General features: G+C 43.0%; 1 protein-coding gene and 1 long non-coding RNA gene across 9 annotated transcripts in view; one reads left to right on the top strand and one right to left on the bottom strand.

Moving 5' to 3' along the window:
• The window catches only part of SKAP1 (src kinase associated phosphoprotein 1), a 308856-nt gene that overhangs the window by 179854 nt on the left and 105301 nt on the right, over positions 1–23701 (top strand). The window lies entirely within an intron of this gene.
• Positions 6679–23701, bottom strand: part of LOC310662035 — a 33289-nt gene continuing 16266 nt past the window's right edge. The window contains exons 2-5 of the long non-coding RNA XR_014504213.1: positions 23024–23217; positions 15819–16358; positions 14423–14492; positions 6679–7079 (exon numbers count right to left, since the gene is read on the bottom strand). This is a non-coding gene — a long non-coding RNA (uncharacterized lncRNA). The remainder of the gene's footprint in view (positions 7080–14422; positions 14493–15818; positions 16359–23023; positions 23218–23701) is intronic.

The raw sequence follows: 23701 nt of genomic DNA on the forward strand, positions 1-23701 counted from the left end.
CCCATGTTCCTTCAGCTGAAACTTTTTAACATAAGAGTTTCCCTTCCGGGGGATTTTGCAGGTGTTGTTAGATAGTTTGTTTATTTCTAAAACTTTTATAACCGTTGTAAACTTTTGTAACTGTTCAGTGCGGATGGCAGTAAATTGTTCACATGTGGTGTAATTTATTTAACGCAGAAGTATGCAAGCTGTTAAGTTATATGGGGGCTCCATCCTTTCAGTGTGTGTGGCACAATGTGGTCTGGACTGCACAGAACCATCCCAAACGAGCAATGGAAAGCTTTGCTTAGTTGGGGGGGGGGGGGAATACACATACAAAGGTAGGAAGAGGGGTAGAGAAGAGGGCTTGATTGGAGCCCAGAGATTTGTTACAGCTCTCTCAAAGAGCCGGTTTTAGATGCTAGTGTTCACCCTTGGTTTGTTTGACATTATAAGAGACTGCCTCTGAGCATGTGCTAAGTGCATTATTACATTACAACCAGCCCCTTCCTCCCTCTTTCTCTCTCTGCCACACACACACATCCTATAGTGGAGGGGGGACAGGGGGTCTTCCACTGTGGTTTCAGCTCTTGTGCTCTGCCTTTTTGTAGCAAGCACTATAGGTGGTTAAGTCTCCCATAGCAGAAATTCCTCTTACTTCCTTTGCGGAGGTCCAGGTCATGCTTTGAGAAAAAAACCCGTAGAGTACTTTGGTTATCCTTCTCTGTCTTAATGTTACAATGGCTACAGTAGCCCTTGCGTGACTCATGGGGATGGGCCACAGCTCACTGGAAGAGCACATGCTTTCCATGCAGAGGGTCCCAGCTTCAATCTTTGGCATCTTCAGGTAGGGGCTGGGGGTGAGCCCTGTCTTAGAGCCTGGAGAGCCACTGCCAGCAGTGTAGACAATCCTGAGTTAGATAGACCAGTGACTTGACTCTGTTTAAGGCAGGGTCCTATGTTTCTATATGTGAGCAAGGGTTGTAGCTCAGTGATGCAGCATGTGCTTTGCAGATGCAATCCCTGACATCTCCAAGTAGGGCTGGGACATATTCCTGTCTGAAACCTGCTGCCTGTTTGTATAGGGTGTGCTAGGTGGGGAAATGGTATGGCTTAGTATATGGCAGCTTCACGTATTCAGAAATATGATTTTGTGGTTCTCCTTGCTAGTGACGAGCATAGCTCATTAGTCTCAGGCCTCCAATTCCACCCCTCACATCTCTGCTTATTAAATGGATCTTGGGTATCAGGCTTGGGAAAGGCAGCTGCATGAGTCTCTAAAGATACTGCTACTACTCAAGGTGGAAAGTATTGGGTTCAGCTACAGCTACTGATATCCTTATCATCTGACTTGCTAAAAGACACCCCTTTTTTCGTCGTCCTACCCATTTCATTCTTCTTTCCCCCCTTTCCTTAATTCACTGTCTAGTGAGCTTCTGATTGACTCAAAGACCAATTAAAGTAAAATTTAATGGGAGAATAGATTAACTCCCCGAGGTTTCCCTCCCATCCATCACATTTTTATAGCAGGAGCTGTGTGGAGGCTCATAACTTCATGCTGTGAGTGTGATAATAAAGGGGGCACGGAGAGGATTCCAATTTACTGCCGCGCTGATGCGCTCTGGGGATGGGATTTACTGCCCTGTCCCTTCCTCTTTTTATTCAGGGGGAGGTCACTGGATCCATGGCCGGCGATGGGCCGCTGACAGATGCGATGTCAGGCAGAAAGATCATGACAGGAAAAGGGGGGGTGTTATGTGTAAATGTAATTGTGTCCAGAGTATGGGGATGCGGAACGTTCACCTTTCGCGCTCGAAAGGCTGCGATTACTGTAGGGCAGAAAGGCGCTTGTTGTGCAGAAATTTAGGAGCTAACGGACAGATAGGAAGGGGTGGGGATGGATTTGCCTCTCCTAAGGCTGGAGACAAGACAATGGTTGAGTTGAGAATGGTTTAAGAGAGGCATTTCTTCTTGTGGTATGGGTACACATTCCTTTCGTTGCCTAGCCAAACAAGTTTTGAAGAATTTCCAAAATACATATTTTTAAAGAGTAGAAAACCTGCTTAGTGGTGGCAAAGCCTAAGTGTATGTACTGCAAGCAGTGGCTGGCCACGACACCCCTTCAAATTCTCAGAACAGATACTACCAGCTGAAAGGTGCATCAAATTTTTGCTGATTGAAATTTCTTACTTTTTTCCATCATGAAACATTTAGCTGACAACAGAGAATCATGGGAAGTTGAATCAACTGATGTGAGAAAAAATAGATTTTTTCAATGGCAATTCCATGTAATTTCAGTTAATTCTGAAATTGGCCACCATTTAAATATGTGATGTGTCTTGTGATATTTTTGTGGGACACTTGGCTTTTGTAAATGTGTCGTCTTAAATGCCTTGTTATTCATGCTTCTTGGTTGAACTTCATTTGTCTCCCAGGTTGGAGACAGATAATGGTTTTTGTAAGAGTTGAAGGTGGTATAATAAAGGTATCATTTCCCATTGTGCAACAGAGATGGGGAGTCTGTGGCCCTTTGGATAGTCATAATCCATAACCATTAGCTGGCTGGGGCTGGTGGAAGTTGGAGTCCATCAGATGGGCTCACGTTTCCCACCCGCAAAATACATACTTGTTTTGTCCTGCTGTTGTCATTGGACTAACAGTTCATGTAGGCTTTGATGAACTATAGTCAGGGCTTTTTTTCCAGCCAGAACTCAGTTCAGGCACCTCTCCAGTGAGGTCCAGCACCTCTCAGGTGGACACCATTCTAAGAGAACAAGGGAGGTGTTCATTGTGAGTTTTGGCACCTCTTTTTCTAGAAAGATAACACTGACTACGGTAATGTGTTTGTCATACCACATTGGTTGCATCTGTCTCCAGTCCAAGGTTGCAGTGAGTGCTGGTGCTTTTGCTGTCTCGTTTTAGTTGTGTTCAAGAAATAGCACATAATCAGATATAAACAGTGCTTTTTCCTGGGGGGACGCGGGGGGACTCATACCCCTAAACATTTTGTGAATCTAAGTTTGGCCTCATTGAGAGGCAGTATTTCAATATCCCCCTTCATGGATCACTGCCTTTTCGTGGCGAAGGGGCTTGAATAACTCCAAGAAGCTATGAGCTATGCCATGCAAGGCCACCCAAGATAGACAGGTCATAGCTGAGAGTTTAGACTAAATGTGATCCACCTGGCAAACCACTCCAGTATGAAGGAGAAGGAACTGGCAAACCACTCCAGTATTTTGCCAAAAAAACTCCATGGACATAAAAAAAGGAGAAGCTTTGAGAAGAAAGTGAGAGTTTCCAAGGCATGCTCTGGTTCATGGGGTCATGGAGAGTCGAACACAAGTAAGATGACTAAACAACAATTTCAATATGAGTAGGAAAATGTGAGTACCCCTAAACATTTTTTTAAGAAAAAAAGCACTCGATATAAACATAAATGTCCGTGCTCCAAAACAGTGTGTGATGAAGAAAAATAAAGCCACCCCATTGTGGTAACAATTAGGGAAACATTCAAATTGGTAGTGCTTAAAACTTGAGAGTTGTTTCCAATGCTAGTTCTACATTGGGGAGCAAGGCCTGCTGAACTCAATGGATCTTCTGAGTGAGCAAACATGCACAGGACTGCACTGTATGGAAGTTAGTTGTATTTAATTCCACTGAAATCAATGAAGCAAGTTAGAAATGACTCAAGCCTCTTTTATTTCAGTGGGAACTAATTATAAGTAACTTAGTCTACATCAGCCCAAGGAGTTCTGTTATAGGATTTGTGCTGTGGCTGGCAGTGGTGGTCTCTCAAGCAGAGGGCTTTCCTATCCCTGCTGTCTAGAACCCCTTTAAGAAGCTATGGGGCAACATAGCTCACTTTTCCTTACAGCCACAGATTTACTAGTGATGGGGAGTCACAATTAGCACAAGCAGAAAAAGGGGGGGTGAGCTTTTACATATTAGTTCATGTCAGAGGTTGCACATTAACTTTGCCCAATGGTGAGTGGCAATGAATTGCATACAGAGAACACCATTTTAAGATCTAGCTGTCAACTCCAAGGCCTACCTTAGTCTTTTGCTGAATTATGCTGGCATGGAAAGTTTACAAAAATTATGCTGAGAGGAAAGGGTCAGCCATAGGCTTGGAAACCCAGGCCTGTCATAAAGTCAGCACCAGCCTTCTGATTGCCATCTCTGTGTTGCTTTCCCCAGATTCTGGGTTCCTCCTCCTACACACCCAACTTGAACCAATTTACCAAATTGATGGCTTTCTTTAAACAAGATTTCAGAAGGGTTTGAGAGCTATGTTTCCTGTGGGACAGATTATACAGTATCAAGGGGCCTGAAAGAAAATGCATCTTCTCCCTAGCAGGTATCTTTCTCTCTCTTTCTCTAAAGGCCTCTGCCTGAAACAGCAATGAACTGAACAGAAGGAGCAGAATTTATTTGGAAATAATAGTAACTATTTGTTGAGACTCCCCTCATCCCCCCCACCCCTGGCGCGAAGATCTGGAGTTAATCATTGTTCTGCAAAACCATGAATGATGTTCCTTGTGGCTCCCCTACATAGAGAGTGTCCCGGCGGGAGTGCTACTAACGGTGTTTTGTCAGGCGCTATCAGCAGTATTGAGCCAACCTGAGCAATCCGTTATTAATCCTTTTCTCCTGGTGACATGACCGGCAATCGATGGTCTCAACAAGCCATTGAAACTGCAGCAATCAGGCAGCCTTCAGCTAATCCGATGGGTTATAGACCTGCAGGTGCATGGCTGAGGGCAGGGGGCCAGGTGGGGGGATAGGGAACTTTTGCTAAGTGAGGGACTGTATGTTGCATTTGTAGCTGCCCTGAAGTGATTTGCAAAGGATGCCTGACCATTGTCTACATGTTTGAGGTCTTGGCATCCTCAGCAGGACAGGGAATGAAGGGTTTGTGGGTTTTTTATTCTTTCCTATCAAAGTACTTATCTTTATGACAGGTGATAATTGTGTGTCGAGAGAGGGCCTCTATGTTACATAGATGCCTGTGTAGGACGGTGCCATTTGTTTCTGTGTGCCCTATTGCACAGGGAAAGATTGTATCTTTCCTCTTGGGACCTCTTTCAGAATGGCAAGTAGGCTTTGCTCCCAGCACAACTTTGTCTCCTAGTGCAGTACTTTATTTTCCCTCCTATAAATGAATGGTAGCCTGTTCACTTATACATGTAAGGCCTCCAATCAAATGTTTAAGTGTATCCTTTCACTTTACGGGAGTATTTCTGTTCAGAGTTCCAGTCAGCCATTTCCTCCAAGCAGTGTTTTCCACTTTTCCCCATGGGATGGGGAAGAAATTTGATTCATTTCACATTTAAAAGTGAACCTACCTAATTTGCACTTTCCAAAACAATACAAGAACCACAACACACACATGCTTCCAACTTCACATCGTTCTGAATTTTGAAAAACAGTTCTCCAAATCATGTGTAGAAAAATATACATGAGTGAAAATGGCATACAAACATATATATATATGGGTAAATTCACACAAAAATGCTGATGAATTTTCATGAGGACTTTTTTAAGGAAAAAAATCCAAATGGATGTGGAAATGTGGGGAACTGGATTTAGAAACTGAAAGAAACCAAAACCATCCCTACTCCCCACCCAAAATTTTCATTTTTCTTTACCAACTGACTCTCAACTTTCCATGGCAACTGAATAGCCTCTTTCCTCAGCGTTTCATTTGTTTGTTTAAGGCTACCCATTTGATTTTTAAAGAATATTTGTAGTTCTGCAAGCCCCAGGATTCTGCTGAGCATGCTGGCACTGCCCTCTTCTTTCTCAATGGCCCTGTTTTAACTCTTTCTCCTAGAAACAGCTGCTAGAATTTGCTGTTAGAGGGAATCATGGAAGAAAGTACAGAGATGCAGGTGGGGACCGTAGGGTGGAAGCTGTATCTGCCCCTGAGATGAAGATATCTTTTTGCCACACCTCAGCCATCTCCTAGATTGCATCCCATTTTCTTTGCACAGTGGAACTATGGGAAACCACAGAGACTTGAACCAACATATACATAGCTGCACTCCTTACTGTACCTCAAGTTCCATTTGTTGGTGTGATGCTGGAGTTTGATGGGAACTGGCTGTTTATTTATATGGATTGGTTATTTGGACTGATGCATTTTATAGTCATAAGGGACGCGGGTGGCGCTGTGGGTAAAAGCCTCAGCGCCTAGGGCTTGCCGATCAAAAGGTCGGCGGTTCGAATCCCCGCGGCGGGGTGTGCTCCCGTTGTTCGGTCCCAGCGCCTGCCAACCTAGCAGTTCGAAAGCACTCTCGGGTGCAAGTAGATAAATAGGGACCGCTTACTAGTGGGAAGGTAAACGGCGTTTCCGTGTGCGGCTCTGGCTCGCCAGAGCAGCGATGTCACGCTGGCCACGTGACCCGGAAGTGTCTCTGGACAGCGCTGGCCCCCGGCCTCTTGAGTGAAATGGGCGCACAACCCTAGAGTCTGTCAAGACTGGCCCGTACGGGCAGGGGTACCTTTACCTTTTTATGTTATAGTCTACCAGCCTGAAGAAACCTGTTTCAGCATGCAGATTGCATTCTGGATCACAGTAATTATTTCATAAGGAGGGAGCACTTGTATTGTATTTCAAAAGTGATGCTATGGTAATATTCAGTAGTACTGAAATAAATGCCAGGAAGGCAACACTCGGATTTTTTTTATTTTTTATTTTTACATTCAGAAGCTGCCTCTCTGAAGCCTGCTCCATGCACAGCTGTGGATTGTCAGGCCCATGGAATGTTTACTAATAAGCTCGGTCATTAGGGCAGGTCTGTGATGAATGGAGTTGAGCCCTCGTGCCTCAATCCAGCGTATGCTGAGACAGTTTGTGATTCAGCAGCCATCGGAACAGCTGCCTTGTTAAGGGTTCCTCTCGTTGAAATCAGCTATATATCAGCCTGGTTGATATCCTGGATTATTTAGACTTCTTGTGGCTTGATGGATTGTGCCAATTGATCTGCCTTTCCTCTTCTCTCTTTTTTCCTTCTCAGTGACTTTGCTGTGCCTCATCCCTTTCGCTGCCCTTTCAAAATGCAAATGGTTCTAAGCGTTAGCACGTTCTGCATCCAAGCCTACAGGGTGAAAATCCAAAACAGATTTATGTTGATTTCTCACGTTTGTATCCTACTCTTCTTCCAAGAAGTTTAGGGCAGCATAGAAGAGTTTATCATGTTGTATCTCACAACAACCGTGTGAGGTAGGTTAGGCTGAAAGAGAAGTGACAGTCTGTGACAGCACCCTTTTTCAGCCATGGGCTGGTCCACCATCCCTCAGACCATGTGGTGGGTCAGACTATAGTGTGTTTTTTTGTGGGGGGGGATGAACTAATTCCTATGCCCCACAAATAACCCAGAGATGCATTTGAAATAAAAACACACATTCTACTCATGTAAAAACACACTGATTCCCGGATCGTCCACGGGCCGGATTTAGAAGGCGATTGAACTGCATTCGGCCCACGGGCCTTAGGTTACCTACCCCGGTCTATGAGATTAATTGTAATGAATCTTCCAGCTGGTACAGAATCCTGCCTCTCAGCTGTGGTGAGGGCCGGCCAGGTGATCATAATATGCTATCCTGATTTTGTAACCAATACTGTTTACCAATACAATCCTGGGCACAACTCAAAATGCTGGTTGTTAACTTTTAAAACCTGAACAGCTTGAGACTAGGTTATATAAATGAGTGTTTGCATATAATCTGGCCAGTACCTTAAGATCTAGCTCAGAGAGCCTGCTTTCAGTATCATGGAGCCTTCTTGATACAGCTCCCATCTCTCACATTTTTTATAAAGGCTTTTTTAAAGCTACATTTCTTAAAAGCTGGGGTATGGCTGCGTACACACATCTTATTCTAGGTTCAGTGGAGATGGAGTACTTGTGTGTCCCCCACCCCATACAGTCCACAGACAACTAAACCTATTCCATATTTTCTGTCCCTGAAAAGTGCTTCTTGAGAAACTGGTTTCATTCAGAAAATAAATGCGTCCATTTGAAACAAATAGAAACAGGTGTAGGCGGTCTCAGCAATGGGAGTTGTATTCACATCTGCCCAATGGCATTGCAGTTAGACCTGTATCAAGATAGCGACCACCACTTTGCTCATCATTCACTTGGGGCATGTGAGGGGAGGAAAAGGCATGGATAACCTAACCAAGGGGACAGTTATCAAACAAAATCAGAGAGTTGCCCCCACCCTTGTGGACAGCAGGATCTAGAATCAATCTAGATTGAAAGCAACATGTTGAGGATGAGCGTGAATGATTCTACATTTTTGTGTTTAAAATGGGTTAGTGTGTATGCCTAAGTTTTGTGATAGTGATCTTATGATGGTAATCTATTTACCTTGCTGACAAGGTAAGAAACTTTGTTACTTTGAAGCATTTAGATTGGTCTCATATGGGGTCTTGGAAGATTTTAGACTTGAGCCTGTAGAGCAGCTCAGGCGTAATGAATAAAATGAAGAAGAAACTGAGGTCAGGAGCTTTCTTTTCTAGTGTCAATGGAGAGGGTGTTGGCCTAAAATATCAGGGCTTATGCATCTGCAGTTGGAATCAGGTGGATCTGATTTTGCTTTGTCTCTGACATTCTTGGGAGAGATTCAGGTAGGTAGCTGTGTTGGTCTGATGCAGTCAAAATATATAATGTCCAGTAGCACCTTAGAGACCAACTAAGTTTGTTATTGGTATAAGCTTTCATGTGCATTCACGAAATCTGAAGAAGTGTGCATGCACACGAAAGCTTATACCAAGAACAAACATAGTTGGTCTCTAATGTGCTACTGGACACCTAAGTCTCTACTGGTCTCTAAGGGGTCTCTAAGGGTCCGCTAAGGGGACCGCGGGTGGCGCTGTGGGTTAAACCACAGTGCCTAGGACTTGCTGATCGAAAGGTTGGCGGTTCGAATCCCCGTGCGACGGGGTGAGCTCCCGTCGTTCGGTCCCAGCTCCTGCCTACCTAGCAGTTCGAAAGCACCCCAAAGTGCAAGTAGATAAATAGGGGCCGCTCTCTAGCAGGAAGGTAAACGGCATTTCCGTGTGCTGCGCTGGTGCCGGCTTGCCAGCTGCGGCTTAGTCACGCTGGCCACGTGACCCCGAAGCTGTCTTCGGACAAGCGCCGGCTCCCGGCCTCTTGAGCGAGATGAGCGCGCAACCCCAGAGTCGGTCACGACTGGACCTGTTGGTCAGGGGTACCTTTACCTTTAAGGTGCTACTGTTCAATTTATTTATTTTTTTAATATATTCTTGGGAGAGTCTTTCTTCATCATCACATACCTTATTTTTAAAATGTTGATGTGGCAACCTTAAGCACACTTCATTTGTGGCCCTAACCATGAATTTTCCCCAACTTAGTAAGGTTTCCCTTATTTTTTCTGCTGTTACTATTAAGTTTGTAGTATTTCTCACAACACTGAATGCTGCTGCAATGAGAGGCTAATGTGTGCAGGGATTAGGGGTGGGAGAAACACAAGAGAGTTCACTAGAGTTGCAGGAGTGCAACAAATTCTTAGTTTCCCTCTCCATCATGTTTTCCAGAAGTTTTGGAAGAATCCATTCTAATGGGGCTTAGGAGTCTTGTAGAATCTGTAAATGACATGAGCTAGATAGTCAACACGGTTAAGGTTCAGACTTAGCAGGGGCCTTCCTTCTCTGACTGCCATTTACACAAATAAGACACATTATTTGACAGGTAGGAAAGGGAGCCATGGGGCCATTCCAACCAGTTCAAGAAACCTGGATTTGCTAATGTGTGTACATTAAACAGGAAGCCATAGAACAAAGTTAAGGTGTGACAGGGTTATAATTCACGTGTCTAGCCTGTTCGTATATATAGCAGTGGGGTTCAAGTGTTTTAATTTAACATTAAAAAGTGCATATTGGAGGGGGAGGTGCAGGGCTGGCCCGCCCATGAGGTGGACTGAAGCAGTTGCCTCAGGTGGCAGAAGCCCATGAGGCAGTGCCTCTGCAGGCACCCCACCTGCCACTGCAGGGGTCACATGGCTGCTGCTTCTGGCAAGATGTTGTGAGAGTGCCACAAGATCTCTACAGAAACCACTGCTGCTGCACAACCCTGGTAAGCGAGGCAGGGGTGGGAGCACCTTCCTGTTTCACCTCAGGTGGCAAAACAGGATGGGCCACCCCTGGGGAAGTGCTCAGCCTCTTCTGTCCCATGCTTCACCTCCCCATTGTCAGTTTCTTCAACGACTTCTCCCCTTCCCAGCTCTTAATGCCATAAGTGAGCTGGGAATTTAGAAAAAGTAGTTACAGTCAGATTCCTGGTGACTTTCTTTGGAAGTGTTATCTAAAAGTTTTCTCAGTGAGCATTGGGAGCGTGAGGCTCACCTGTTTTCCTGGAGATCTCACTCAGCTCCTAATGCGGCACATGCTGTTGGTGCTGTGTGCTACTTTGGTCTCATCTGTCCTAAAACCACTCCCTGTAACTCTAGCTATGGCATGGCTGTTTTATGTAGTTCACAATAGTCGATGAGAAAATCATCAAGAGTAAATTGTATTAAAGGACTTGTGTACATGCCTCTTCTGCAGAGCAGCTGGCTCTGGGCACCTGGTCTGCTGAACTCTGACAACCCATGTGTAGAGTTGGAGAAAGACATCTCAGGGAAATGATGCTCAATTTGTAATGCAGCGGAACATTACAAGCTGGACAAATTTGTATATTGAAATAAGTAATCATGAATTCCAGCAACATCACATCGCAAGGGGAAACTATCTGAAGCATCTGAGAAGAATGAATGCACGGGTGTGTGTGTGTTCTGACAGTACCCCCTCTCCCTTGGAAACCTTGTACTCTTAAATTAAGACACCACCACTACTTTGCATGTGAATGAGATGGCTATGTGGGAAGAAACATGCCTGCCACTGTGCCATCCAGTTTAACATGTTGACCATCCTGGCTCAGTGACAACTGTACCTCTGTTTGTTTACTTATTTAAGTAAATGTGGTACACAAGACAAAAACAGAACAAAACACAAAAGATGAATACAAACATTTTCTTCTAGAATCAGTGGAGACTGAGTACTAGGATGTTGTTGTTTTTTACACAGTCTACACACAATCTAGATCTATTGAATATTTGTTTGCCCCTGAAAAGCAGTTTGTGGACAGCAGGATATAGAATCAATCTAGATTGAAAGCAGCATGTTGAGGATGAGCATGAACAATTCTAGATTGAGGAAAAACTACATTTTTGTGCTACAGATGGGTTGGTGTGTACGCAGCCAAACGTACAATGAAATAATTTATGCAGATACACAAGTGATATTCCATAAATAACTGGGTTATATATCAAAGAAAGTCTGAGATTTTCAAACACCTATTTGCCACATCCACACTTTAAATATTTAGGTGTGCCCCCCCCCCTTTTTAAAGAGTTAGATGTACTCAAGGAGGGGTGGGGAAACCTGTACCCTGGAAATGTTGCTGGACTATAGTGGACTACAGTTCTCATCATTCCTGGCCATTGGCCTTACTGGTAGGGACTGATGGGAGTTGGAATCCCAACAGCATAGCAAGGCCACAGGTTCCCCACCCCTGGTATACACTGGGGTGGAAATAAATTCTAAAAATAAGGAATGCTCCAGGAATGGTGTGGAGTTGGAGAGATTTTCACATCTTGAGGCCTCAAAGGATGGGGGAAATATAATAACTGCATAATAGGAACCTTTACTTTCTAAATTTTCATGAGGAAGAATCTTATAAGTAAGACAAGGGAAAACCATGTTCAAGAAGATAATGTGGCAAGTCTTACATGCATCAATTGTGCAAGTTCATCCCAAACAACATTGCTAATTCTGCCTGTCATTACCAGAGGCATACACCACCAGTGGTTGTATTACTAGTCTGGTTCCAGAGGTATAACAACTCTCCTTGATCTACGTCACACAAATTGAGTGATGAAGTAAAAAAATATCACCACTGCTACTCCCTTGCCACTGGGATGTTTGGTTATGCATTAACAGCCAAAGGGCTGGTGATAGAAAAATCCAAAATAGATAAATAAAATATGCTGCTTCTTCCCCACCCAACAAGTCTTTTAAGCCCAATGGGTGCCTGAAAAAGAAGGGAGAAAGGAAAGATTCTCCTTTAAAAATCATCTGGGGAATGGGAAAGTACTTTAAAGTACCTTATTTCAAGCAGAACGCCATCATAAAAGTAACAGGTTAATGATTTTTTGTTCAGCCTAGATATTAGAGGCCCCAATATTGATTGGTTGGTTTCCCTTGTCGTTCTAACCTCTGATGGAACTGCATTTTTTTGACAGGGAGTGTAATAAAATGTACAGTTTCCAATTTGAGAGCCCTATAAATGTCATCTCGACATGCAGAGTTACAAATTCTTTGTGTGGCGTCAGCAGCAGCACTGGTGGCTGTCCCCATCTTTTGCAATGTACCAGGAGGTGCTTACGGAGGTTAGAGAGCTTGACTGGCACTTGCAGCTCTCCTCCTTGAGCAGAGAAACTTCAAAAAGAATGAAAAGTCCTTCATGCTGGAGCTAAAACCACTTTCTTCTAAAAATATAGCACTGACCTCGGTCAGAAAATTACTCATTCTCTTGAGTTTTAGCAGTGAATTGTTTATAAAAATCAAGGAAGCAGGGGACTGAAGCCTACCTAAATACCGCAGCCTGTGCCCTTGCCTCTAATCCCAAATTTATTTCTTATTTATTTAAAATAACTATATCCTGGCTTTCCAATAAAATGTTTAAAATAGCTCACAAATCAGCATTAAAGTACAATAAAAGACACAGTAGCAGTAAGCAATAGCAGCTTATAAAGAAGACACAGCAATAAGAATAGCTTAAATTCAAGGATTCGTATGCCAGGTGAGCTAGAATTAACAGCTAGGAAGGCCAAATGCCAGTCTTCAAAGAGACCACCAGAAAGCTGGCAAGGTAGAGCACCCAAGGTAGGAAGTTCAGAGCCTATGTGTGACCTCAGTAAAGAACCTATTCTGCATCCCAAATATATGGATGAATTCATCTTGAAGAAGGTTATCCTAGAGTCAAGGTGTACCTTACCTCCACTTAGAGATTTAGGTTGTGAGGGTTGAGGCTGTGGTTGCTCCCATTTGTGGAGCAAACAAGTGTGGCTCATCCACGTTTCCACTTCTGCCGTCATCCACATTTCCACTTTTGCCGGGACCAAAAAAAAAATACAGCCCAGATACATTCGGTTAAGTTATGCCCACTGCTGTGGATAGCAAGCAGTGGAATATGAATAACTATCCAAGACTGAAAAACAGAATGTGTGCAAGCTAATGTGTCAATCACACACCCATGAAAATTAGATCTAAGTAACCCATTTGTGATATAAAGCCCCCATCTGGAAGCACCATCTGCCTCAACTCTTGCGCACACCCAGTGTATAAAATACAGGTGTGCAGCAATTAATTTGCTGACTTTGGGCATGAACATCTATTCCTTCCTTCTAGGTAAATAAAACTTGGAATTGCTTTCTTCAAGAGGTCTCAGATGAGCACCAGGCTGTTGCCACATTTTCTCTGTTCAAAGAGTCCAGAATTCACTTGGTTTATATACTTTGAAATGAGACCAAAAGTAGTTGTTTATGAATACACCACCTTTGAGGTTTTGAGCAATTTTTGCTTTATTTTCAAAACTTTTTCAATCACTCAGTGCCTATCAGATTCCCTCTGTTGTCAAATCATAACTGATAATCCACACGTTTTATGACTTTCAGAGTTCACTGGGACTGTTCAACCTGAAGTTCTTCATTTATGAGGTGTATTTCAAGAATCTCAGCATCTTTAACTTTCCCTCTTTTTCTGTGTAACAAACATGGCTGAAGATATTATCTAAGAGCCAGCTCCAGCATTATACTATGCTAGTGCTTTTTAACAATACAGGATTGTTGTGAAATTAGACTTTTTGATTGTTGTGAAATTAGACTTCAGTTTGTTATGGGTGGGAATTGTAACTCTGTGAGAGTAAATGACAGTTCCCAGGATTTTTTTTTGGCGGGGGGGGGGGGGTGTCACATGCTTTAAAAGTGGTTTAAATGTGTGGTGTTTATGCAGCCTTGTTCTCTTTGAGATGTCCATGTTAGGTGAGACCCTGGGCCTGTCTCACTGGCACTTCCATTTCCTACGCTAGATTTTATTTCTTGCTGTTTTTACCATACAAATAGTGAAAGGATTGTGATGAAATCCCACAAGATTGGTTCAAGTGGGGGGGGGGGCAAACCAGAATTTAAAATATTTGTTCTTCCCACAATCCCACATTTTCCTGACAGCAATGGCCCCTTCATTGACTTTAGAAGTAAGGGAAAAGATTCTAGTCCATGATTCTGGGAACAAGCTGGCATTTTATTCTCTTGCGGGGTGGTCAAGTGTTGCTTTTTTTGTTTTTTACATGCTGAAGAAATATTTAATCAGTGAACTTACTGTCATGGATGCAGTCGGATGCAGAGGAATGGTGGCTCCCTCCTAACACTTCTGTAGCGGGGGTGGAAATCTAAATTATGCAGGGAGGGGTGGAGAAGAAGAGGAAATCAGTTACTCCAGGAAGGTACTTTTGTGATTGGCAGAAAGGTGTATCATAAGGGCCAGCCAATCAGCGTTGTACATAGCACTTTTGGTTGGAGACAGAAATAACAGTGCAGTATTGCCTGGATTCACCTCATTGAAGTAGGGAGATTTACAGTTAGCAAACCTTAGATGGCTGCCTGCACAATCTAGTGAATATCATTTGTATGTTTTGCTCCAATATGTTTTTGGTGTGCTTATATATACCTGTGATTGAAACACTGAATGGCCCGTATCTCTCAAGAGAAATCAGTGAGCATCATGCTTTCCTCATTCAACTTAAAAGGTATACACACACACACACACACGGCTCTAGATTTCTCCCTCCTCCAGCAATCAGGAACTAATGGGGTTAATCTTTCCAATTTTCACTATTTGGGGCTGGGATTCAGTCACGTGCCAACAAATTCAGGTTGCTCAATAAACAGGTACATGGGAAGGGACCACAGAAAAAAAATCTTCCTATTGTTACACACCACCCCCAGTCTCTGCCAAGCAGTAGCAAGATTCCAGCGAGGTTCCAGGTGCTCACCCAGGGTTGTGGTTCCGTTGAAAAATCAAGGCATAGTGGAGACTGCAGTGTCTTAGAAATATGGTTTATTCACACATATGTACACCTTAGTTTATTGAGAGAGAGTTCACAGCATTTACAGCCAAGAGGGCCTTGTTCTAAAAAAGTTCCCACTCAACATCACTGAATGCAGCCTTCTTGAGGTTCTGTGGCCTAGCTGCTCACCCACAATAGGCTGCTGTATACAGCAGATTCTTTTCCAGAAAGAAACCTGTTTCTGCAACTGAAATACTAGTCAATAGGTCATTTGTAAGTATCCATCATCAGTATATTAGGTACCTGTTCCCATCTATCAACAGTTCTTTCACATACCAGGTTAGCGGTATCCTGTGTACACAGAGAGGGGGGGGGGGAGTTGGGGGTCTCTGAGTGAAACCTTCAGTTAGGTTATTTGTGAGTTACCATTTCAATTCACACTGTATGAAATCTGACTTTAGAGAGTCCTTTTTAAGGCTTGGTCATTTCTCCTGAATGTCATATTGTAAGGTCTGAAATCTTGGATAAAAAGCTGATTTGTGAACACTGATGATCTTTTCAGAGAGATAGCCACATACTAATGGCTTATAATAAACCACTGATCTATAACATCATCCTGGATTTATTGTGTTATCAGGTTTTGAACAGGTAATAGGAAGGGCTTCCTGCTTTTGAATCCAGTATTCTTTATGCAGCCTTGTCACTTACTTATATTTTGAGAGGTAGGATTCAGGAAACAAGATCGATATTTTTTTATTGCTTTTTGCTGATAATGTTTTGTCTTTAATCAGAGTTCTTATCCATATCTCTTCCGCATCCCAAAGGTTTAGAAAAGTAGGTATTGAAAAGGTAGCTGAATTCAGCAGTTTTCAGAAAGTCTACAAAAAGGCAAAAAAGTGTTGTCAACAGAGAAAAGTTATTGTTAAAAAAAGAGAGGCAGGATCTCTCTCTAGCTCACCCTTCTTGGATAAAACATACTAAACCCTTCATCAGGGTAAAAATCAATTTCAGTGAGTTGAGACCTGAAATTTCACAGCTAGAGAATATTCTGCTAATTTAAGGAAATTGAGCAGCTCTCCTAGAGTGGGAACATAATCTCTAGTACTTCTTAAATGTGAATTGCCTAGGAAATATTACTTCCTGATTCCAAATGCTTGGCTAGCTACTTAGAGGTGAGTAAAGGTACTCCTCACATGCTCCACGGGGCTGTCATCTTTATTAGAACTCCATGTGTTCAGTGGCCAAGTCCTGGAACTGAAAATAAGTTTTGGGATTAAGCCCTGAAAGGATTTTTATATTTTATAGGTTATTAAGAACTCCGTAGCATTTCATTCTGCTGGAAACTCCCTGATTTAACAAATGATTCTGGCATTAGTGTGTAGAATTTGGTTTGGAAAGTGCTACAACAATCTCCTTGAGGAAAGGGACACAAGTGTCTTCCCAGGGACTTGAGATTTCCACTAAGAACCTCAAATGAATGGATCATTCTATTTCTGCTCCATGTCTGTTTTGAATATTTTTATTCTATCCTGTTCATGTTTTTTGTTTTTAAATCAGCACCAAAATACGCTTTTGGATATTCAAATACATAATTTTAAACATATTCTGTCAAAATACACATTTATAAACCTGATTCTATCAAAAAATATGCATTTTGATATTGTTTTGAGACAAGAACTACATCAGAAACTTGGGAGAAGTGCAACATAGGAAGGGAGGAAGGATGATTCATCTGAGAGTTTTGGATCAAGCCACTTTATAATGGAATTTGCAAAGAATGAATACTGCTAGCACCCCTATTACCAGACAAGATAATATTTGTCTGAATACTCACACCACAGAGGCTTCTTTATACATAGGAAGGAATGGAGTTATGCAAATCAGTTCCTACAGCTGAATTTACCAAAACTGGAATAAATACTAGGAGTCAGGATTTCTGGTTTTGACTGATCAATAGAGTAGTACCACCTACTTGCTGTAAGCCTGCTCTGTTGGGTTGACCACTACTCAATGTTTGTATTGTGTGGGCCGCATTAATTTAAAATGTTAGGAGTGATCTCTGTATACACAACCATGAGCCCCTTCAGATGTCCTTTTTATTGTTAATTCATTATAATCTCTGCTCTTGATGGTATTGGGGTAGCTATATGTGACTCCATGTTCAATACTATTTGCACCCACTAAATTATCAGGGTGGTTGTAATGCTTCATGAATAGTCGGTGCATGGGCTGTAGTTTCCTGCTGAAACCCTGCAGCTTTTTGCACTACTAATGTTCTGATTGGGGAGGGGGGGTCCTCCTCTGTTGCATTATAGTGCTAAGGTGCCTTGGAAATGTGCCAAATTAAATTCACTTCTTTGTGATGTAGCCAGTCCCTCATACTTCCTGTTGATGGTATCACCATCCTTGTGGGTTTTTGTGTGAAAGTGAGCAAAGGTTTAATGCAGCAATCACAGCCTGAACATAAAAATCCTTAGAAGTGTAAAAATGAAAATATGGTGGCAAAATGCCATAGTGCAAATAGCTTACACACAGAGGAGTAGCCTCTACTGTTTTGCCTTTGCACATACTTCTTGTTGATGTCATATACTGGCATTCCTGTATAAGCATGGTTTCGCCAAGCAATTGCAGCCTAAATATAAAAAGTAACAAGTGTACAAATGAAAACAGTGTTATGAGCTTGTGGAAGCCAGACTCTTTTAATCCCTGGATTCAGGAAGTGTTAAAATCTAATCAAGCCTTCTGGTCCCTAGATCCAGCAACTGTTAAGAGCTAATCAAACCAGGCTAGTTTAACTGAACCCCTGGATCCAGCAAGTGTTAATATATGTCAGGGGTGCTGTCAACAGCTTGCTGGCTAACTGCCTAGTGAAATCAGAGATGCAGAGAGCTTCTTTCAGTTCTTTAATTTTAATCCACAGAAACACAGGAAAACATGAAATGTACACCCTCAAGCTTGGGCCGAAGTTGCTCAGAGTGCTGCTCCAACCCCCTTGCAGTTACTTCTTAGCCCTCAGACCCCTCTTGCTGCCTACAGCAGCTGCTAAGGGAATCCCTCTGTCTCTGTTTGGCTTCCTGCTCTGAGTCATGAAGGCCACGTCTGGTCCTAGTGGAAGGAGGTGGCTCTAACATACTCTCCAGAGACAGCATATCACTTGGTTCAGAACTGTTTCTAACACATCTGACTCCTGTCTCTGTTCAGGGCTGGTGCACCTGCTATCTTGCTCCTGTTCTTCATCACCCATTATTTCCCAGCTCCTTTCTTCTTCTGGGGTGTGTCCCGTCTCAAACCACCATGATTCCAGGTCCATACTCTCTCCCCCTTCCTTCTCTCTGGAAGGCTCTTGGGGTGGTGGTCTCCACCACTCCTCCTCATCTGCCCAGTCCCTGAGAATATATAAGGCAGACTTGCTTCCTTATGAGGAGATTGGCTGGGGGGCGGGCCACCAAGAGAAGAAAGGAAAGGAGGCTCTGAACCAGCCGGCAAATGAATGGAGCCCCTTCTTCAACTCTTAGATAGCTAGAAGGACAAAGCCGTAGTTTAGAGTTGAAAGGGGAGTGAGATGTGAACCAGAGGAAAAGCAACAAGCTGCAGAAAGAGTCAGAGCATGATATTTGATTTTTGTCTAAATCTAAGACTTCAGCTATGGGAGAAACATGACCCTTTTGAGGTGTTAATGCTGTGAACCCCTCCATCATAGGCTCGGGTTGTATACATGTGCAAATAAGCCATATATCATAAAGACACCAGAGTCTCCACTGTGCCTTATTTCCAAAAGGAAACATGAATCCTGGGTAAGTGCATGGAATCCCTAGAATCCTGCACCACTTGGAGCTTGGAGTGGTGTGTAACAATATGGCAGCAGAGCACAACTTAGTAGTGCCTTGTTCTTGAGAGGGATGGGGGAGAAGCTGGGAATGGCAGGAATACAGGCAGTGGAATAGGTAGAGTTCAAAGGCGGAGTTAAAGTGTGGAAATACAGGAGCATTGGGGAAGCCCTGTAGAGCAACTGATACTGTGGGATGGTGTGTTAACGGTCCAGTATAAAACCAACAACATGTTGCTTCATACACCCACAATAAAACTGTAGTCTGGATGAGATCCATACTCCATATTACTGATATTTTTTCAAACACATCCGAAATGAAAGCTCCAGTCTGAGGCACATAGAGACTGACTGTGATTAGTTAGTGGTAAGGGATCTCCCATTACAAAATGCATGACATCTGTCAAGACTTAGGCTTAGTACTTCTCATTTTAGAGATTTTTCACTGCCATTGATTTTATAAGAGATTTCTGTGGAACTTTTCTTACACCAACAGAAACTGATCTGACACAAGATATTGCCTTAGATATTTTGGTACCTTCCAGGAGTTAATAGTGAGCAGAGGGAAGGGAACTATCCTAATCTTATAGTGCTTCCCTGTGGCAACACTTTGGAACTGCATCCTTCAGCTCTGGAATTGCCTCATTTTCAATCCATTGAGAGGCTCCCGGCAATGAAGGCTGCTTTGAGCAGACTAGCGAGGCCTTAGTGAGGCAGTGCCCTTAACTTCCAACAGCACCATGAGCTGATTGGATACACCAGTGTTTCTTGCCAGTGTGGTAAACCTGTCTCTTAGGTGTACCACTTCAGACTGCAGATGGAGGTTCACATAATTGAAATCTATTCCATTAGAAAAAACTATGATGCTAGAAAGAGGGTTTCTTCCTTGCCCTTCTTCCTAGCATGCTAGTTTTCTATGGGTAGGAAAGCACCACTGTGCCCCCACAAACATTTTGTGATGTGATCCCCAAGCTACAGCCTGAAATGGTCCCGTCCATTCAACAAGAACTGGACCAGAGCAAGGGAAATGAGAGAGAGAGATTGTACCTTTGTCCATCCATGTACTGACCTTGTGCTAGTCTCCTTATAAGTCAGTCAGGTTTTTGCCCGGGAGCCCCTTCCCAACAACCGTAAATATGCCAAAGGAGCCAATGGAAGTACTTGATTTCCTACAGATGTGTTTTTAAAGACCTGAAACGCAGCCCTGGTGTCAGGTTGGGAAGGCGCAGGATATTTATGATACAACAGCTCTCCCCCTTTGGCTCTAATTGAATTCAAGTACATCTTCTGGGCAAAAAAAAGAGAAAAGAAATGTAGCATTTACTCCTACCTACCTTCAGGATTAACGTTTCTGGAACTCCCTTCCTCTGAAAAATTGGTCAAACCCAAGCATTTTTCTAAAGCGCATGGATTTCGTTAAGGCTAGCCATATTCAGAATAATATTTGAGGTGAAAGGACCTCTATAGTCAAACTGAATTCTACTCTTTAAGAATCTTGGCAGTAGCAAAAATAAATGCAAAATTAGCATGGCAATAAGATCACAACGTAATTAAAACCCAGAGGAAATCCACCCAGTGCCAGCCTTGCTGGAGCCATTAAAAATCAACCCGATTCCTACAAAAGAACAATGGCTGCGTGAACTTTTTGCAGAATTAACAAATGTGACAGCCAAAATAAGGAACCAGATTGACAGACAAACGGGGGACTAGTGGGAATGCTTTGGGGAGTATTTAAAAATATATGATACTAAAAATCAGTTTTCAAGTAGGGGTAACTTTATGAGCAACAGCTAATTGCAACGAATGAATGCAAGAGGAAAAATAGGGTGGACAAAGTAATTGATATACAGCAAGAACAAAGTTTATCTAGAATGCCTCAGAGTGTTGGGTTGGGAAGTCTGCACAGAAACATTGTATGATAGGAAAAGTTGATGTGTAATCAGAAAACTGGAAAAGCATAAAGAGAGAGAGAGAGAATGAAACACACACGCACACACACCCCATCCCAATTCTCCTGAAAGAGATTCAATCAAAGAATGAGCATTCAACATTAGTAAAGAAGCTACCAACTCTGTATTGATTTATTTAGTGCCAAGAGCATGGTAGGTGTTACAGAGGGGACACATTTTACTCCTTGCCAAGACATTACTTGCCTATATTAGAAATTACTAAGAGTTCTGTGGCATGTTGTTGGCACCCATCTACCTTGGGAAGACAATATTTGAAATATTCTTCTGAATGACTTGGATTACATCAGAATACATTTCTTTTGGTAGCTGAAGCAAAGAGGCCAATCTAGATTAGGAGGACCTGTCACAATTAACCCTCAGCGAGTAAATCATGACTGTCACTCTTCTTCATATATCTGCCCTTGTTCTCATGCGGTAGGAGTCATTTCATGTCACAGCTTTTGTGTGCCAACCAGAGCCTGTGACACACAGTGTTCCTGTTATTTGTAAGACGTTTCTACAATTTGATATTTGTCTCAAGGCCTCTGAGATCACATTTGCAATATTATTTCTATCAAGACAATGGGGCAACCTCCTTTTCTTGTCGCAAGCGATGCAAGTTCCCAGACCAAACACAGCCAGCTTCAGAAGAGAAAATGAGTGTTTGGCAGGTTAACGTTGGTGAGGCTGTCAGCACTGGTGATCTTATCTTGGCAGGAAATGCCAAGGATATGACATAAACAGCCAAGATGGAAGATGTTTCCTTCTCTTGGCAACCAATGGTGGTCTGGGGCATGCTGCCATATATAAGCAAGGTGCCACAGATACAGGACTGTTAGGTCAGTATCTTTGTTCTGATGGTTAGTTTAGTATTGTTTCAGGCCCACTTTGTAAATCTGCCTAAAGTGATAGTTTCTTTCCTGATGCAAGTGACAAATTAAGTGATAAATTGTCAGTCACCATGGATCCAAGGTAACATAATTTATTAACTACCTCAGGAGAAGTATTGTCAAAGTTTATCATAGACTGCTGTATAATGCCTTGCCCTTTGGCTGGTATCCTTAATTCTGATCAGCAGGGAGAACGTGGAGCGTGCATGAGTATGATGGTTCTTGCAGTTTTGTAACTGGCTTGGCTCGTGGCCAAATTGTGTGGCAGCAATCTTCCTTAGTTAGCAGCCTATTTAAGATGTGTCACTGCCCCCCACAGCTCCCGTTAGCTTTTAGGTGAGCAGATTTGGACAACATGCCTTATTTAAAGCAGTCCTCTTTAACAGCAGTCAGAAGGATTGACTGGCTTGGACTCTTTCAGCCTTTGCCATACCAGGCCCAGGGGATGCTATGACAAGAGAGAAACGCAAGGGAGAAACTTGCTAAGAGGAAGGCACGCTTGGCAAATCCACGCTGTGATCAACTCCCGCCTGGAAACCAATGTCCCCACTGTAGAAGGACGTGTGGATCCAGAATTGGCCTCCACAGTCACTTACGGACTCATTGTTAAAACCGTGTTTATGGAAGACAATCTTACTCGGCTACGAGTGATCGCCAAAGAAGAGGAAGAAGAATGACAAGAGACTTGGCTGCTGAAGGGCCAGAACCTATGCTAAACTGGGAAATACTCTGGGCAATTTATGCTCTTGGGCAGCCATGTTGAAATGGTTATATATGAAGCAATTACAATGTTCAAATGGGGAACCGGAGCAACCTGTGTGCATCTCTGTCTCTCTCCTCTGTTTCCCTTCTCTCCTCCCTTGAGGGCTGCAGGGTGAAGGCTGAAAGTTGAAGAGTCCAAGCCCATCAACCTTTTCTCTCAGCTTGTAATGGTAAATGAAAATATTTGGATAAGCTGCGATACGAGGCCATCTTTATTTACAAACTGGGGACCTGCTGGCCCACACATCAAAAGCCCTCCTCTTTTCATTCAGTGTTGCCTTCACCACTTCTCTTGTCTTTCAAGCAGCTGAAGACATTATTTGATGTTCCACTTTGCCTTGTTTACATTAATTAAGGTGGTCAAATCCATCATGTGTGACTTTTTGTCTCTCTCTCTCCCCTCCCCGATCTACTCACCCAGAAGAGGCAGAAATGGTTCAGACAGAGGTGTTGGGGGATAGAAATGAGAGCTGGCAAGAGACACACCTCCTGCAGGTGTTGGCTGCCCTTTCCTCAAGCCCTGCTGCCCTTTTTTTTGTTCACTGGAAGATAAGAGGTACACTTTTTCTCCAGAGTCATGTAAGCAGGCTGTGAGTCTCTTGATAATCCTTTAGAAATACCGTGATGAATGATGTCCTTGTCAGCAAAAAGATGAGAAAAGGGGGTTTGCTTGCAGCCATCTGAGGAGGATGAAAATAAGCAATTAATACAACACTTTTTGAGTAGTCAAAGTGCTTGACATACATTACATCTGTAATCCTTACAACAGGTAGTATTTTCTCCATTTTGCAGCTGGTTTAGAGGCTGTGAAATTGTAGTTGCCTTGGGCCATTTAGTGGGGCCTTGGCAGAGCTAGGATGCGGAGACCTGTTTCAAAGCTCACTCTCTTAGCTAGTATACTACTCTGGCTGTCAATGACAAGTTTCAGAAGAATTTGAATCAGGTTGGCTGCATCTTCTGCTATTCATGGGCCAACTGGGAACTTGCTCCCTGCTCTGGGCACTGAGCATTTCTTAGCTGTGAGAGTCAGCATTCTCCAGGTCTTAGAATGATAGATTCATGTTCAGTGCCCATGGAAGACTGCTTCCCAACATTATAGCAAGAACTAACAAGTAGATCCATGGGTGAGGACCAAACAACACATGGCATGTCTTTTTTCTCTCA

Source organism: Podarcis tiliguerta, assembly GCF_965153285.1.
Source record: "Podarcis tiliguerta genome assembly, chromosome: 13".
Taxonomy (NCBI): Eukaryota; Metazoa; Chordata; class Lepidosauria; order Squamata; family Lacertidae; genus Podarcis; species Podarcis tiliguerta.